Source organism: Triturus cristatus, chromosome 4_2 (assembly GCF_964204655.1).
Source record: "Triturus cristatus chromosome 4_2, aTriCri1.1, whole genome shotgun sequence".
NCBI lineage: Eukaryota > Metazoa > Chordata > Amphibia > Caudata > Salamandridae > Triturus > Triturus cristatus.
In genome coordinates, this window is record NC_140586.1 from 183,070,756 (window position 1) to 183,087,959 (window position 17,204).

The 17,204-nt window shown below is 52.5% G+C and overlaps 1 protein-coding gene across 4 annotated transcripts in view; it reads right to left on the reverse strand.

Moving 5' to 3' along the window:
* The window catches only part of LOC146833312 (pentraxin fusion protein-like), a 213,326-nt gene that overhangs the window by 145,605 nt on the left and 50,517 nt on the right, over positions 1-17,204 (reverse strand). The window lies entirely within an intron of this gene.

The window sequence follows — 17,204 nt, forward strand, 5'->3', positions numbered from 1 at the left end:
ATATCATGCATCTCTGACAGGTTTGCAGGATCCTGTCTATGTTCCATACCCTAGATGTCCACCTCTTCCACAAACTAATTTATGCATTCACTCAGCTGCACAATGAAAGATTCAGTGCCACATAAAATAGACTTTACTGCTATTGCTTCTTCGGCCGGATCTAGGCACTCACTAAGACTCCAAACCTCCAGTTGGTCTAGCAAAGCCTGTTAGATGGCCTTAGTCACAGATCTTGAACCCTTTGAACACAGTAAATTATAGATAACATATCAGGGGTATTTTAGCATGGGTTTGAAAGTCTGTTTTCCCACTGATGCTTGCATGGTGTCCAAGAGTCAGTGGACAGTAGAGCGCTAGTTTTTAGTGTTTCCTACCCTTTTGGTGGTGTTGCAATTATTGCTTTCTCTTAGATACCAGAACTGTCATTACTCAGAGTTCTTGTCTTCCTTGTTGCAATCCTACATATGCAATGCCTTCCTCATTCTGATCACGGTTTCTATGCCAGCTAACTAAAAACAAAATCTTCTTTTTTCATATAGTTGAGCCCTCGATGGAGCCAGCTTAAACCCGCCCAACGTTCTAAAACCCCAAAACTATCCCCAATCAGAGGCACTTTCTGTTACTACCAAGCTTCTTTAAGACTCATTGGGCACTGTAAATTGAAGAGGCCGGTGGGCACTTAGGACTTTGGTAAAGAAGACTAGAACTTGGAATAATGAAGATTACCAGTAAGTAACTGGGTCTCTACTGCCTCGTCTATTTTCTTCACCCCAGCCTTAAACATGCAAGGAATTACCCAAGCTTTACCTGCAACCACTGGACTTATATAAATACATATTGAAAAAGAGGCATCACTCAAGACTAGCAACACCCAGTGCCAAAAACTCAAAGTTTCATTGGGAAGAATGTCAAATCAATCCAATAACTCATGGAGCCACAACAGTTAATACAAGAACAAAACTCCACTGCTAGACCCTTTCCCCCCTAACTCATAACTGTTAATGTGTCATAAAGGTAAACAGGGAACACCATGTGGCTGAATTACAGACGTCTTTTAGTAAAGCACCCTTCAAAGCTATGCATGATGAAGATATCCCTCTAGTAGATCCCCATTGCACTGGTCCTTACACATTAGACTCAACTAACTAATATGTGGCTGTGATAGCTAGTTATATCCAGCACCTTAGGGGGGTCATAGGGGGACACTTACATCGACCTTGAAGACCAAAAGTACCATCTTCATGAAATCAGCTATTCTAGTTAAATAGATACGCAAAGATCTGTGAAGGTCTAGTGAATTAAGTTTTTCTACCAGCTTGAAAGAAGGGGAATCAAAAATAGCAGCGGTACTAGGTCTTAAGAATTGTGAAAAACCCGGGGTGTTTAGTGAAGAAGAGATGGAGAAAGACCTCATTATCTGGAAGGAAATGTAAGAAAGAATCATCACATAGCAAAACTCCAATCTTGTCTACTTGACAACCTGAGCAAATGGTCACTAAAAATATTACTTTTGGGAGCGCTAGGTGGCGCTAGCCAAGATGGCCGCGCTTAGGTGAGGCTCCTGGATGCTTGACCCCTCGCATCCGTCCTCTATCCGCTGTGGCTGTCCCAGGTGTCCCCTGCTGACCGCCGAGTGCTGAGGAGCTGCTGCCCCGTCCCTGGTGCGATTTTCGGCCGATTCCCTGCAGCGGGAGCCGAGCTACACAGCCCGTGAGCTGCACCGGTAGCTGAGACGTGCCCACCTGGTCCCGAAGACGGCAGTGTCCCCTAATCGAGCCCCCGTCGCACCACGAGGGCGAAGGCCGCGGAGCCACCGGAGGCCGGCCGGGGGCCAGAGGACCAGCGGAGCGGAGCCTGGGCTGGTGCCGGCTCTTGGGTGAGCTTGGGGGGCGGCGTATGGTGAGCGCCCCCCGGTGGTGAGGTGATCCTGTTCGGCGGGCGGCTCAGCCCGCGCTGATTGATTGATTGGCTGCCTGAGTGGGACGGCTCGAGGGGCTGAGTTCGACCCCGCCGCTGTCGGTGCCTGCTGTCTCCTGGTGCTGGGCCGACACTGCCTCGAGGGGGGAGGGCCCCCCCCCCGACCCCTGCTGACTTGGTCCTGGCTCTGTCCTCTCTGGTCGCCCCGGGGTGACGTGGCCCCGCAGGCCTGGTGGCCGACTGCTGTGCCTGGAGCGGGGACGTTCCCTGGCGCCTCCGTGCTGGCCCGTGGGGACGAAGGTATCGGACCTCTCCTGCCCTGCACAGTTACCCGGGGGCCGCTGCCGGCCGGGGGGTCCCCTTCCTCCCGCACCCTGACTGGGCCTGATCCGTCGGAGCCGGACCTTGAGTGGACACGGCGTTCCCTGGTGCCCTGGGCCTACGCGTTGGACATAGACGGAGGACCATCGCAGACCGGGGCGCGAGGCCCGCGGCGAGTGCGGCACGGCCCGGCCCGGATCACCCGGAGGAGGTGCATGTCGAGCGGGCTCTGGGCCTTCCATTGTTGGGGAACAGACGCGCCTTCGCCATCCCCCTTCTCCTTGGATCCCCCCACTTCTGGCCTGGTGTGGGGGGCAGCTCGGCTTGGCAGGTGGGGGCCGCCTGCCGGTCCACTGCGCCCACCCTCGGGGCCGGCACGTGCTCCCTGGATCCACCATGGGTAAAGAAAAAGGCTCCAAACCACCAGCGGCGTCCCACCAGACGCGGATTGATCAATTCGCCAGCTCGGATCCGCCGGGTGCGGGTGGGGGGGGAGCACCGGCCCCGAACAAAGACTTGGCGGTCATCCTCCAGGCCATCGAGGCCTCCCGCACGTCCTTGGAGGGGATGGTGGGGGAGGTGAAGGTCGATGTTGCGCTCCTGCGGCAGGACCTCCGCAACGCCACGGCCCGCATTACCGAAACGGAATCCCGGATCTCTACGGCAGAAGATGACATTCACTTGCTACAGGACCAGGTCCGGGAGCTCACGACCCACTCCAAGGAACTGCACAGGCGGGCAGAAGACGCCGAAAATCGCGCCCGTCGCAACAACCTTCGCCTGGTGGGCTTTTCGGAGGGGGTCGAGTCCGGCCGAGCAGCTGACTTCCTCGAAAAGTGGTTCAAGTCCTGGATGCCGGCGGCCGATCTATCGACCTGGTTTGTGGTGGAGCGGGCGCACCGGTCGCTGGCAGCCAAACCTCCGCTGGGAGCCCCCCCGCGCCCCTTCATTCTTAGGATCCTCAACTTTCGGGATAGAGACGCTATCCTGCGGGAGGCGCGGGTGAGTGGCCCTCTGACTTTCAACAACCACACCATTATGGTCTTCCCAGACTACACCCGGGAGGTCCAGGAGCAACGCCGCTCCTACACGGAGGTCAAGCAAAAGCTGCGTTCCCTGGGCCTTCAATACCAGCTCCAATTCCCGGCCCGCCTTCGTGTCGTTTTCCAGAACACGACACTGTTCTTTGACACTCCCAGGGCGGCTTGGACATGGCTCACTGAGGAACGACCCCTGCGCCAACCCGGTGAGACGTCCTCCAATCCTGTGCCCCGGGGCCACGGTGCAGCTGGGTCGCAGCGACCGCGGCGCAGGAAACGCACGCACTCACGACAGCGCCGAGCCGGCCCGGACCCGGTCTGAGAGTACATCTGGGAGACGGGTGAGGGAATCTTCGGCCTCTTCCGGCACATCATCCCAGGCGGTTGGGGGGTCCCGGCGCCGTCTGTCACCTTGTCCGGCCGGGTCTCAAACCCCCCTCAATGTGCAAATTGACTTGTCAGACCTTTCCCGCAGCCCTGCTATATGACTTACAGTCTGTTCATGCACCTACAGGGGGAGGCGGCGTCCTTGCCAGGTGGTGGGGGTGGGGGGCTCTGCAACCTCACGCTTTCCTGCAGCAACCTGGGACGAGACACTGGAAATCCGTGCTTCAGGAGGGGTCCACCACGCTCTTTACACCCGAGCGCTTAGGCTTGGGGTCTTGTAATTGTTGGTTTAGTTAGGGCGACAGATGCTTCCGTTCTTGAAGTGTAGGGTGGAGGGTGGGGGGTTGGGGTTTGTTGTTTGTGGGTTGTTCCTCCTCGGGGGACTGTTTTGTTTGGTTTGGGTCTGTCCTTCTTTGAGCCTCCTCTGCAGCATCTCACTTAGCGTGACGCCGCACTTCTTCATGCCACCGCCAGCCCACGCGCCGCCGTCACTTGCCCTCCTGCGCTGCCCGCGGGCCTCCCCTAGCGAGAGATCCATGGCCCTGGCATCCCCTGGCCACCCCATTCCCAGCGCGCTTCGTTCCCACCACTACCATGGAAGAACTAGCCTCTAAGGCTCAGGTGCGAATTCTGTCCTGGAATGTGAACGGCTTGCTAGATAGACTCAAGCGCACCGCTGTCCTCAAGTACGCCCAGCGCGCGGAGGCTGATGTGCTCTTACTTCAGGAAACTCACCTGCTGGGCGAGAAATGTCCCTTTCTGGCGCGCTACGGGTACGACCGGGTATGGCACTCGGGGTTCTCGCGCGGATCGCGGGGGGTTGCCGTCCTATTGCGCCGCTCCTTCCCTTTTGTGTTCACCCGGGCGATTCACGACCCCCAAGGGATTGGGATTGACGTTTGCGGCACGCTTGAGGGTCGGCCGCTCAGTCTCCTGTCACTCTATGCGCCGCCTACCGGGCTGTCCCAGGCTTTATCTTATGCTGCATCGTTATTGACAAATCTCCCGCCGGGAGCTCTTGTTCTGGGGGGGGATTTCAATGCTGTCTCGGCTCCGCAGCTTGATTCTTCGGGTCCGGTCTCGGCGCCCCGTGCCGCGCGAGCAAAGCAGATGGCGAGCTGGGCGGAGGCCCAGGGCTTATGCGATGCGTGGCGGATCTGGCACTCACGCGCACGGCAGTACACTCACACCTCGGCCGTCCACCACACCCACGCACGTATTGATGCGATCTTTGTCCCCCCTGCCGACTGTGTAGGCATCCAGGATGTCCGCATCCTTCCTCGGGGGATTTCCGATCACTCTCCGGTCCTCCTGGGTCTGGGCCCCCCCCCCCTCGTGGGGCCCGCCAGATGTGGCGCCTCAACGCTTGGTTCCTCCAGGACAAGAAGCTCCGCAAGGAGGTGGGGTCCGCACTGGCGCAGTATTTTACCGATAACGATGGGTCGGTCTCCTCAGCGGGCACCCTGTGGGAGGCCTGTAAGGCCACCGTCAGGGGGGCGGCCAGGGCACAGGTGGTGCGGCACCGCCGGGCGCAGATCCAGCAGCTCACCGCCTGTGAGGCCCAGGCACTACGGCTGGAACGATCCCTCTCTGGGACCGGGGATCAGGCCGGGGCTAGGCAACTGCGACTTTTGAGGGAGGAGATCCGTCAGCGGTCGCTTGACGCGGCTAAGCTCCTCTGGCGATCCTCGGTGGCGAGGGTATATGGGTGGGGAGACAAGAATGGTGCGCTGCTGCATCGGCTAGCCACGTACCCCAGGGCCTCGCGCATCATCCCGGCGGTGGCTGACTCTGGTGGTCTGCTTCAATCTTCCTCCGTGGCAATCGCAGACGCCTTCGCTCAGTATTACTCGCAGCTATACCGGGCCCGGGCGTCGGACCTCTCCCTGGCTTCAATGCTTGCCACTAGTAACCTACGGCTCCCCCGTCTTCGGTCCAGCGACTGGGAGAGCATGGAGGTGCCCATTACCCCTGAGGAAATTGGGGATGCGATAGGGCGCACGTCCGCGGGGAAAACTCCGGGTCCAGATGGGTTCCCCCAGGAGTTTTATGCCGCTTACAAGGACCACCTGGTCCCACGGTTGGGTGCCCTCTATGCTGCGGCGATCAAGAACGGCTCCTTCCCTCCGGAAGCCGACATAGCCACGATCGTGGTCCTGCCCAAGTCTACGCCGCCTTCTTGCGATCGTTCGGCATACCGACCGATCTCCCTTATCAATACTGACATCAAACTTTACGCGGCGGTTCTGGCCCAGAGGCTCCAGCCCTTCCTGTCATCCTTGGTACACCCGGACCAATGCGGTTTCATGCCGGACCGCGGCACTCGCCATTGTCTTCGTCGTCTTCACGTGGCCCTGGCTCACCGCCAGCGCATCTCTCCGTATCTCACCCTTCTCCTTGCAGATTTCGAGAAGGCCTTCGACTCGGTTGGGTGGCCCTATCTCTTTGAGGTCCTGACCCACATGGGCTTGGGCCCCAAGTTCGTTGGCATGGTGCGGGTCCTTTATGCGCGCCCACGTGCCAGAGTGCTGGTTAACGGGGCACTGTCGAGGCCCTTTCGGATTGGCCAAGGAACGCGGCAGGGGTGCCCTCTGTCGCCCCTCCTGTTTGCTCTTGCAATGGAGCCCCTTGCTGCCCTGGTCCGCGCGGATCCTCTTCTCCGGGGCTGGGAATGGCCGGGCCGTGTGTCGGACAAGATAGCTCTTTACGCGGACGACGTTCTGCTGTATCTTAGTGACCCGGCGCGCTCGGGTCCCCGGGCACTTCATATCTTGAGCCGCTTCGGCCGCGCCTCCGGCCTTTATTTAAACCCGAAAAAATCGGTTCTGGTGCCTCTGCACCCCTCCCGGGAATGCTTCGACTGGCAGGACAGTATTCCCCTACGTCGGTTGTCCTTCAAGTACCTGGGCATTTGGGTCTCCCTTCTCCCGGAGCTGAGCTGGGCTCTCAATGTGGCCCCCTTGGTCAAGAAAGCCAAGGTGGACCTGGCGCGATGGCAGTCGCTCCCGCTCAACCCACTGGGGAGGGTGGCGCTTTACAAAATGATGATTCTTCCCCGGTTCCTTTATGTGTTGCAGAACACTCCCGTGTCCTTCCCGAGGCCTTGGTTCCGCGAGCTGGACGGGTTGGCGACTAGGTTTCTCTGGGGTGGTGGGAGACCGAGGTTGGCCCTGTCGACGTGTCGCCTCCCCACCTTTGATGGCGGGCTCGGCATGACCAACCTTTACCTCTACTATTTGTCCACCCGCCTCCTGGTCATTCACGATTGGTTTGGAGGGGGATGGTCCGATCCGGCCTATAGGGTGGAATTGGAAGACTTGGGTTTCCCCTGTATTCTAGACCGCCTGTACGGCGCCCCCATCCCCGCCTCCTGCCCAGACATCACCAAAGCGGTCTTCCTGGCCTGGCGAGCGGCGCTTCGCCATACCCACTGGACTGGGAGGCTGACTCGTGCCACCCCACTCTGGCACGGGACATGGCTGAGAGACGTTGCGGCTCTGGAGGGGTTCAAATCATGGGACCTGCTCGGCATCTCCCAGCTGGGGGACGTCTGGCGGGGGGGACGCATGTGCTCGTACTCGGAACTGCAGGCGCGCTTTTCCCTCCACTCTTCTCAATTTTATAAGTACCTCCAACTGCGACACGCTATATGCACCTACACTCCTCTGGACGTTCGGCTACCGGACCACAATCCCCCTGAGGCGCAGGTTATGCTGGGCAACCTGGGGAGGGGGGGCATATCCCGAATACACCGTTCTCTTATTAATAACACCCCCACACCCCCACGGCCCGGGAAGGCCTGAAGGAACGGTGGGAGGTGTGGGTGGGTCCCCTGGACGAGGTCGACTGGCGGGACGCCCTTATGGCTCCCAGGCTGGTGACGGCCTCCGCTAAATTGAGGCTTATTCAAATCTACTACCTTCATACTGCCTACCTCACACCGGCCCGCCTACACCGTGCGGGCCTCTCCGCTGACGCGGCCTGCCCCCGCTGCGGTTTTGGCCCGGCCGACTTTATTCATATGGTGTGGTCGTGTCCGGACTTGGGGGGCTACTGGAGGGGCATAGAAGCCGACCTGACGGAGGTCTTGGGCTGGGCGGTGCCACATGACCCTAGGCACACTCTTCTGGGCATCACTGATGGTCTCGATGGCACACGTGCTGAGAAGCTGTTCCTTATGACAGCATTAATGGTGGCAAAAAGGGATATTGCGGCGGCCTGGAAGCATTCACAACCGCCCAGCCTGGCCAAATGGAGTGATGGAGTGGACTGGTGTGCGGCTCAGGAACGGACACTCTATCAGGCGAGGGGCTGCCTTAAGAAATACCGTAGGATCTGGGGGAAATGGTTGGGCAATGTCGTATGAGGATGTGGTTCTGGGGGGAAGGAGGCGGGGGGGGGGGCTTTGGGTGGGGGCGGGGGGGTGGTGTGGCACGGTGCTGTGCGTTTGTAAAGTGGCGGCTTGACAGGCTCAATGTTTCCTTTGTTGTGTCGCAAAAAATCAATAAAAATTTGGTTATCAAAAAAAAATATTACTTTTACTGAAATACATGTCAAGTCTACTGGCTGAAGAGGTTCAAAAGGGGGTTTTTGAAGACCATACAAAACCAATGGAGGCACCAGAGCAAGGGCTACTGGACAACTGAGGAAGAAACCACCTAAGAGGCAGGGAGGTAACTCTTGAATGGGTCGGCCCATTGACATTTCATAGTTAAGACCACCAAGCCAATCCATTCATAAGTAAATCTAGAATTTTGACTGGTTCGACAGGAGCAGTCTGGAGTACTTTACAAAAACACCAACATTGCAAATGTTTGTAGTGTTTGGATTAAACCTTCAGGCTTTCAGGGTGCTGAGATTGTTTAATGCATTGAGTCAGTTCAGAAGAACAACTTTGGGAATCTTAAGAACTCCTCTTAAGCTCCAAATCCTCGACCAGTGATGCCTTAGAGTTGTCTGTGAAAGAATAGGACAGTGCATTAGAGGCAACAAATTGGAAAATCCACGGAGGCTTGATTGCTAATGATAACAGAATTAGTAACCATGGACTAGGCCAACACGAGACCACCAACAAGACTCAAGCTCAGTCGTCCTAAGACTGCATAAAAACTTGCACAGTTAGATGAATTGGGATAAACACATAAAGTAAGCCCATGAGCCAGCTGATAGCCAATGCATCGATTCCCCACACCGGCAAAGATGGACCTAAGGAGAAGAATAGTGCCAGAAGTGCATTCTTTCTAATGAGCAAGTTCAGCCAAGAAGAACTGAGCCTACAGGATATTACCTCAAAACAAGAATACATAGGTTCAGAGATATATCAAACAGTTAAGGGTTTTTCAGCCCTGTCCTCTTCCTGAAAAGAAGACCAGAAAATCCCACTGGTCATAATTTAAAACTACACCACAGTTTTTTCAGGGAGGAAAGAAAAAGAAGAAAAACATGCAACAAACTTACATTATAGATCATATCCAAATTCTATATAACATATTAGATAATTCATTCACTTATTTTTACAGAAAATGTATTATTTAAAAACGATAACTTTCAGAAAATACACTAGCTCATACTTTTAATACATTATCATTCCATTTATGTTCTATAAGTTGAGTATCACAAAGCACCTTTGAAATTCGATGTTTGCAGCCATCATTTGTTTTACCTGAGTCTCTGCTTCTTCAGGGCCGTAATCTCAAACAGGGCTCCTGTCTACTTTCTTTGTTTTACGTTCCCGGAATGGTGTAAAGTCTCTCACTAAATTTGGTCCATCTCATATGTACCATTAACAATGTAATTCGCCCATCAAAAAATGGCAAAGTAGGCTGTTGGTTAAAAAGTTTTCATGGCGATTCTAATAGCCCACAAATTCACGAAAATATTGTGACGAGCTGGAGGTTTTCAGTAATTTCCAATGATTTCCACAGATCTGAGTCCCATCTGATGGTTTCTCCAGAAGCTGAGTTTTCAAGATCAGTCTCCATAAACCGTCAAATGAACAACCTCAGAGATATTGAAGATGGAAAAGTCCTGCTCTGGCGATCTGTAAACTCATTCTCTCTCCCGTTAGAAAAACTGCTGGTAAAGAGAGAATGTTAGGATCTGCCCACAGACACATCTTCTGGCCCAGAGCATCTAGTCTTTGAATCCATGAGCCTCCTTGTCAGTTCACATATGCCCTCGACAGCTGGTTGTCTGATCCAATTTGGACTGCTCCGCCCTTTAGAAATGGAGAGAAATGGACTAGGGATGGATAAATGGCTGTGAGCTCCTTCCAGTTGAAAGAACCTGGGGCTGTTTCTCAGATACCAAAGACCCTGAACTCACTGAAGGTACTGGTAAATCTGAGGAATTACAGATACAAGAGTCTCATAATCTTTGGAAACAGGAACCCAATGAGATAGCAAATATTAAATCAGGATGTTGTAACTGGCACTGTTGAACAAAGGGAATCCGTAGCCAGACAGAAGGTACCGCTCCCGCCAAGAGTACATGATTACACACACTGTACAACCTGTGCTCACCCTTGGGTAGCTTGGCACTAAGCAGTCAGGCGCAAGAGGACAGTACGTATATTCAATAAAGGTTCCACACAACACAAAAGAGAGACTTCACACTGACATTGAGAAATGCCTTTTATATTCAACAACACATTAAACCATGCAACATGAAGATCATGGAACCTTGGGCATGAATCACACTTTGCAATATTACTAGCAGTACTAGACCCAGTTCATGTTGGTCAAATCTCGACAATATGCACATATGGGAAAAGTAAAATTCTAATTCCTCCGACTGCACCCTTCTGTGGTGCGACATGTGGACCACCTAGGTCCACCCTTACAATCCTAATAATGCTTTATCACACTAATATAGGGTGCACCCTGGGCTACAACGATATCAGTATTAGGTACATACACTGAATTATAACACTTTTAGCAGCTCTGCCGGACGAGGCCACGCAGATAATCCCAATGTTGAGAGGTAAAGTGCTTTTGGCATGAGCCATGTATAAACCAACACCGCCAACCTGTGTCCTGAAACACAGGTGGTTCACAGACGGTCACTCAAACTCACTTTGCATCACTACACAATGCAACACTTTAACTCACATATGCACCCTACACCCTAATGCTGTGCCACTGATACCAAGCCAGCCAATAGGTAGCCCTCTGCAGACCCCATGGCTCCAAGCCTATCGCCACCCTCCTATTCACCCCTACTGTCCCAGACACCCCGGATGGCAGTTCACCTTCCCCTCCTGGACACAAGGCCACTCATGACTGAGATCACACCTCATCTGGGTCCCCGGAAAGCAGGTGGGGATTTAGAGTAAGCATAAACAAGAGTTAGACGTGAACAACAAGGCAGTCTTAGTGCTAATTTCACCACCAAGTTGCAAAACAAAAGGTTTGAGAGCAACAATTCATTACAAACAGGAGTTCACCAGGGCCTTCTGGCACCAGCCCAGTTCTGTGAAGCATAGCGGGGTCGCACAGTCTCTTGACCTGCTCCCAAAACTTTTTGGAAGCATCCCTCCTGCCCAGTCCATCCCACACACTCCTACCTGGCGACACAAAGTCTTCGGAAGGGCCACATAGGGGAGGGCAGTTGGTTCACCATGATGGGGCCAGTGAGGGAACAAGTAGTGAATGGGGAATAACCCACAGGGGAGTGTCACAGCTTGAGGAGGTGCCCCATCGGTTATACGTTGATCCGGGTTGTGCCCCGACGATCTGGGCACGGGGTCTGGTGCACGATGAGATGAGTCATGCCAGACACTTCAGGTTACACAAAGTAGAGTTGCAATCCCATACCTCCCTGGTAAAGAGGCACTTAGTCCGGTACACCTTGATGTCTGCTGTACCAGATGGCTCTGGTCATACACACAGGTGCAAGTTCTGCAATGTTTCACAAGGTAGAAGGAGAATGTGCAATGGTCGTGTCCCCCACCTCAGCGGGTCGCAACCTGGGAAGTCGACACCGCATGCAATGAGCATTCAGTTGGCTTGGCTCATGAGAGAAATGTGGCACAGTTGGCAAAGCCGGCCATGCGTTGTCTCGCAACCGGTGAATCCACTCACCACCAACATGACATTTATGAGTGCCAAGGTCCTCGCAGTATGGGGACTACTTCTTTGTAGATGGGGGCAATTTCTTGAGCTCCACACTGTGCACTCTGATCTCCAGGCAAGATTCTGTAGTTTTAAGATCACACCATGCTGTCCAGCTTTCAGCAGGCAATATGGGCACTTAGAGGGCACCGCTCTCCAGATATCACTGGTAGATGGTGTGGACCCCTTGGAGATCTTTAATATCCCTGAGACCTCAGGGAGAACAGGAGACCAGCCGACTGGTCCTTGGGAGCCTACCTCAGGTGCTACACATCAGCAGGTCATTGGCCCAGGCCAGCCACTATTCAGCAAGGCACATGGTCTGTTCCACAGGCAATTATCCTCCATATACACAAGAGTCCTTCTGAAAACATGCACCACACAGACCAGATTCTCCGATCCTGCATCCCCCACAAGTGGATCTCTCTTGATGGTTGGGTGGCACTGGGTAGTTTTTTTTTTAACTTATTTTTTAAAAATTTTTATTTATTGAGTGGGACAAGTATACCAAGTACAAACATTTTACAGCATGGCACGTCAGTAGTATACAGTAAACATGTAAAAGAAAAAAAAAACATTTATAGGGCTGTATTTATGACACTTATCAGAATCTTGCAGGGCTTGACCATCTAGTGATTGCCACTCAGGTGAAGTGCTCACACTCATACTCACAGGCGATGAACATCCCCTTCCCCATATTCTTGGTTCCTGGTTGTATCCCAGGTATCTTTGGAGGAGCTCCCCCCACCTTCTATATACCTTCTATATACAGACTGCTAGCTCTGCGTGGGCTCACAGCTCATATGTTCTTTGGGATACTATCCTGATGCTATTTGCTCGATCTCGCCCGTCTCTTTACCAACTAAGTACTTTTGGAGAGGGTTCCAGTAGTTTTTGGGGTGCCTTTGAGGCGGCAGAAGTTCACTATAGACATCTGTCTGGGTGTTACAATATACCATGTCTGTATACCATTCCTTTATTGTAGGGGCAGGGCCTTTTGCCCAACGCATAGCTACTCTACGCTTGGCCAAAAACAGACCAATTGCCACCAACTTCCTGTATTGGCCGGCTATCCCTTTATCATACCCCAGCAGTGCCAGCATGGGGTCCAGTTCTAATACAGTACCTTTAACCCCTTGCATGCCCGCCCCTTTCCCCGCCCAGTGCCGCGCCTTCCATTAGCGGGCGGAGTTCATGACGAGCTGGACTCGTCATGGGCACAGCGCCACCGCAGCCCATGACGAGTCCAGCTCGTCATGGGCACTGAAGGGGTTAATGTTGCCCAGTTCCTGGAACACCCCTCCCCAGAACCCAGAGACCTCCGGGCAGAGCTATGATACATGCCAATAGTCCGCTGTGTCTGCGTGGCATCTCACGCACTCTTTGGTATCACGCAAACCATACCTGTACATTCTCTCCGGAGTTCATTGTAGTTGAAATGGATTAACCTGTGCCTGCCATTCAGTGACACCCTACGTGTTGCTGCCGAACAGTGTTTCTAACACCCATCGTCTAGTGTCTTGTCTAAGTCTCTCTGCCATTCCAGTTTCGCTTTTATCATTTTCAGTCTGCGTGTTTCCCGTGTATGGGTGCATATTTTCGTGACTAGCTTGGCCGTGGAGTCCGCCTGTATCAGGGCGGTTAATGCTGATATGTCTGGAGGTTCAAGCATCCCATTCCCCAGTAGTTCTCGTAGGGAGTGCCTCACTCTAGTGTACTGGTATCTGGTTAAAGGCACAGAAGTAGTGGAATCCTCCGGATAAGAATCCCACACCTTCATCACTCCATGTTCGAACAGGTCTCCCAGTTCTTCAACTCCCAGGGAGAGCAGTGCCTTCCCAACCCCCCTCCCCCCTTCCCTCCTGAACTGAAGCCAATGGCACCAGGTGAACTTCATGTGTGGCGAGTACAGGGGGCCGGCATAGCAATCCTGTATCTGCTTTCAGGCATGTATTGTAGAGTTGAGTGAATCCAACTTCCCATGCTGGTTCGCCGGGGCGCCAAACAATAGTCTGGGTAGGGCGGTAGGGGCAAAAACGCCTCTTTCAATGTGTACGTGTGGTAAGTCCTGTGGATCCAAAAGCCAATGAAGCGCTGGTCTGGTCTGTGCTGACCTATAGTAAAGCTCCAAATCTGGTGCGCTAAGCCCCCCATGTTATATGGTAATACTAAGGTGTTCCCACCGAACCGGAGGTTAATGCCCAGGCCAGCCGGAGCATATGGGATTGCAGAGTACTGAAAAAAGAGCGGGCAGTGACATTGGGATATTTAGGAATAGAAATAGGAATGAATATATGACGTTACAACGCATGCAATTACAACGCAGTCTTTACATCGCAACTACCATTACATCGCATGATTTTACAACGCATGCCATTACAACACATTTTTTAAAACTACCATTACAATGCATTCCATTACAACACATACCATTACAATGTATATCATTACAACGCATAATACTTTTAGGGCAAACAGCAGGGTAAGTGTTGGATAGTGTAGGGGTACAAATTACTGTTTCTACTCCAGGCAGTGCAACAGTAGGGAAAGTGTTGGGTAGTGTAGGGGTAAAAATTACTATTCCCATGTACCACAAAACCCATACCCACCCTAATACTAAAAGATTCTCCATTACTTAACTTATAATGCGTAGTAATGGTATGCGTTGTAATGGCCTGCGTTGTAATGACATTCGATGTAAAGGCATTTGCGTTGTAACAGTTGCGTTGTAAAGGTAGGTCGTTGTAATGACTGCGTTGTAATGGATGTCTCCCATAGGAATCTAGGGAGGACCACCATCTTCATTATAGCCACACGCCCTGTCATGGATAGATGTAATTGGACCCATCTGTCAACATCTTCCTCTAACTTCTGGATTGCTCTGCCATAGTTCTCCCTGAATGTTTGTGTGGGATCAGTGTGTACCTGTATACCCAGATCTAATTGGGCCGGTCGTCCACAGGAAATAATACTCCACCTTTACTAGTGCCGTAGCAGGGATGAGTGGGAACATCAGCGACTTATCCCAGTTAACGCGGAGTCCCGATAACCCTCCAAACCGGACCACCTCCCTCAATACCGGCGATAAGTTTACGTTGGGATCTCGTACATATAGTAAGGTGTCATCCGCGTATGTTAATATGATTAGGTTGTAGTTCAGGAAACGTATGCCCCTGTGTCCATGGTATTTCCTTAAGGCACAGGCCAGAGGTTCAGCAACTATAGCATATAAAAGTGGCGACAGTGGACACCCATGCCTGGTTCCCCTGGAGACCTCGACTGGGGCAATCACTGTGTTCCCCACCCGCACCCTGGCTGTAGGCTCATTGTATATGACTGCTATTAGTTTGAGGAATACCTCCCCCACCCCCACTCTACGAAGGACAGCCATCAAGAAAGCCCCCTCTACCGAATCAAATGCTTTCTCAGCATGCAAGAACACTGCTGCAGCTTTCACCGTCGGATCTATATATTGAATGGTGTCGAAGAGTGTTCTTAAATTGTGTGTCATTATTCTGCCTGGGACAAATCCCACCTGCTACGCGCCCACCATTCCTGGCAGCAATAGGGCCAACCTGTTAGCCAGGACCTTAGTGTCCACGTTTAGGAGGGACAAGAGTCTATATGAAGCACAACTTTCTGGGTCCTTGCCTGACTCGGGTAATGCAATCAATAGAGCCTCCTGCATCGTGGGTGGCATGATGCCATTCTCCGCCATTTCGTCATAAAGAGTGATCAGGTGTGGGATGAGGAGGTCTTGGTATGCTTCATGGAAGGCGACAGTTAGGCCATATGATCCTGGTGCCTTCCCCGGCTGCATGCTAGCCAACGCTGCCCTAACCTTTGAGGGGTCTAGAGGTACCATAAGATGCTCTATGTGCGCAACAGCGAGCCAGGTCATCTCGATGTGCTCCAAGTAGTCAGTTGTGGTGGCCTCATCATGAATAATACGCGTATGATATAATTCTGCGTAATAGCGCCCAAATCTGCCTGCAATTTGTTCAGTGTCCATGACTAAGCTCCCTCCCTTATCTGTTATGCTTGTGAGTGCTGTTCGCTCTTTATTAGGTCTGAGTAGTGCTGTCAATGTGGCGCCAGGGTGTTCCCTCTCCCCGTACGTTCTGGCGATAGAGTATTTACCGAGGTGTTTAATCTCATTGTTAGCTGTATCATGGTATTCGGCCAATTTGGTCTTTATTTCTTCTTTTGTATCTCCTGTACACCTGTGTCGCGTCTCCAAGTCAGCCAATTCCTTTTCTAAGTGCGAAAACCTACCCCTTAATGACCTCGGGACTCCCACGTGTTTGGAAATAACCTCTCCCCTTATGTACACCTTGATTTGTTTCCCACACCATGGCAAATGTGGGGACAGAGCTTATGTTTTGCGTAAAGAATTCTTCCATCACCTGACCCATCTCTGCTCTAAATGCTTGATCCATCAACAAATAGGGAAGAAAGCACCAGGTGAACGGAGTCATCCAGCGAGGCAAAAGCCTCATCTCCATGAGGACTGGGGAGTGGTCAGATAGGGTGCGAGGGAGTGGTCTACACCTTCTCACAGGGGAAACTAAGCTGTTGGATATGAGCCAGTAATCTATGCGAGAGTGTCTATCATGTGCAGATGAATAATGGGTAAATCCCCCTTCGCGTGGGTGATGTTTCCGCCATATGTCTACCAGGCCTGAGGTGGCAGCAATGTCTAGTATCGCTTTAGCGGTGGCTAATCTACGTCTCGGTGCCCCCCCCCCCCCCCCCCCCCCCCGACGGGTCCAAGTCTGAGTTTAGCATGCAATTGAAGTCCCCTCCCCATATCTGAGGCGTGTTCCCCCTCTGCATTAGTCTGGCTTTGAGGTTATGGTAAAACTGTGGGTCGTTGTTGTTGGGCCCGTGCACTCCCACCAGGTTTGCTACCAGGTCATCCTTCTGGCACTTAGCTATCACGAATCTGCCATGTGTATCCGCTTGTATCCCGATCAAGTGTTCCCCCCACTTAATTGTTGCCCAGATGAGGACCCCCTCACTAGTATGAGATGTAAATCCTGCTGAAGAGTAATGCCCTTGCATCCTCTGCTTGGTTATTATTTAAGAGCACTGCGGAAGGTGAGTTTCTTGTAGTATAGCGACATCTACCCTGTGGTGTTTGAGGTAAGCTACGACTTTCCTAAGCTTCCTGTGGTCATTGAGCCCACGCACGGTCTAGGTGAGCAGTCTTAAGATATTGGGTCTCTGTGCTATCCCGTGTGCCCTGCTCACTCGTAAATTGTAGGCCCCCTTGTGTGGTGACGCTGCCATGCTGCTTTATGTAACCTGTCCCATTTTTGCTTTTTTCAAACTAACAACAAACATAAATATTCCCCAGTGTGCCCCGTCCTACGCTAATTGCCTCAGTTTGTCTCTGATTTTATAAACATTCCATTGTCTCCAGAGT